Here is a 1,780-nt window from a genome sequence, read left to right as displayed (position 1 = left end):
AACAGCGATCAGAATGCTTCCAGTGTATGTCTGCAAAAATAAAAAGAGCGTATTATTAAGAAGATATGCAGTCAGGAATGATATACTAAATGAACTGCGTAAGAAAATGCTGACAGTTATGAGTGGCAACACGAATGAGACTGGAATTATTTCCACCAATAGTTCCAACTAAATATTATCATCTCAATAGGGACATAAACAATTAGACACCAAGCTGCAACCAAAATTTTTACAAAGGGCAAGCCAGCATTACAAGGGAATCTAGCTGTGTATAAAACCGTCTGAAACATTATACTTTCACCAACTCATTACGGAAAGGAAGCCTTCCATAACTTTAGATGGAATTTTCAACCTATATATATAAATCAAAGGCAGTCGAACAAACTAACAAAAAAGTGGTTACGAAAATACAAACTTAATTATACCGCCAATTGTCGTGCTTATATAGGAAAAGCAATAGTTAGGGTTGGATCACGAAGATGTTTTACGTGCAAGTGGATACCAAATAAGCAAGTTTTTTCAAGTGAATGCCTGTAATGATAAATGCATTTAGTCACAATAAATTTCTTCACTTCAATATCTACCNGGGATCCCTCCGAAATAGCTTTTCAGGGGAAACTAAAACCTAAAACCCCAAAAATCCAGCAAAGAAATAACATGAATAAAGCGCGAGGAAGAAGAAGAAGAAGACAAAACAGAACAAAATCAGCCAATGAAGAAACGGTTAATCAAAAACCTTTTTCCCAGTAGAAGTCACGACATGGACCTTGTTAGCAAAAGAATCGAGCACATCAGCAGCAATCCAAGCCAAATCCTTATCTTCCACCCAAACCTTGTCGCCCTTGCGCAGATTCATCTCCATTGGAAGACAATTTCTCGTGATTGAGAGCTCGAGTAGAAAAGAAAAAAAAAAACCCTAGAGAATTAAATTGGGCAAAGCAAGAGTCATAGAGAGAGAAAGAGAGTCCGTGAGCGTGAGGTTTGGTTGCGCCAGAGAATTTTTCAAATTTCAAAACGAAGAAGAATGAGAGAAACCCTAAGGAGAGAGAGAGAGAGAGAAAGAGAGAAGAGATGGGAAACTTTTACTACTGTTCAGTTTTTTTTTTAATGGTTCAATTTAAACCGCTTACCCCCAAAAAAAAAAAAAAAAAAAAAAAAAGAGAGAAGACAAATATAGAAGAAAAGNAACAACGTGACCAAAAAAAATAAATAATAAAAAAAATACTTCCCGCCCTCTAATACTGCAGATAATTAAACAAATACAGATATTAAAATTTTGAAAAACAATTTCAAAAGTTCTTCAATTTCCAGAGTAAATTTTGTGTTTGGGTGAAAAATCAAAGTTTGTTATCTTTCATTGAAATTGTATTCCGCTACACGCGAGATTGAGTTCAAATTCAACTAGTAAACTCACTAAATTATGTTATTTTTAGCAAATTTTATAATTGATAATTTCTTTAATTGTAAACAATGGTCAAATTAGGTATATAATAATATGATCAGGTCAAAGCGAAGACCTGTTTCTTTTAATTGCGTTTTTTTTGTATAAAAATTATTAATCATATTCATGGTAATACATTTCCTCACAGCATGAACACATGACTTAGAGCAAATTCAATTAAGAGATGCTTAAGATTAAATCAAAATACATGATAAATGTTAAAATCGATTCTAAGTTAAGCATTTTTAGAATCCTTTAGAATCTCATATGTGTCGGTCTGCCATTGGTTGGTGAAATTAACAAAAGAAAAAGAAAAAAAAATCGACCGAACCTTTTTTC

Source organism: Camelina sativa, chromosome 10 (genome assembly GCF_000633955.1).
Source record: "Camelina sativa cultivar DH55 chromosome 10, Cs, whole genome shotgun sequence".
Taxonomy (NCBI): Eukaryota; Viridiplantae; Streptophyta; class Magnoliopsida; order Brassicales; family Brassicaceae; genus Camelina; species Camelina sativa.
This window is presented reverse-complemented; position numbering follows the sequence as displayed.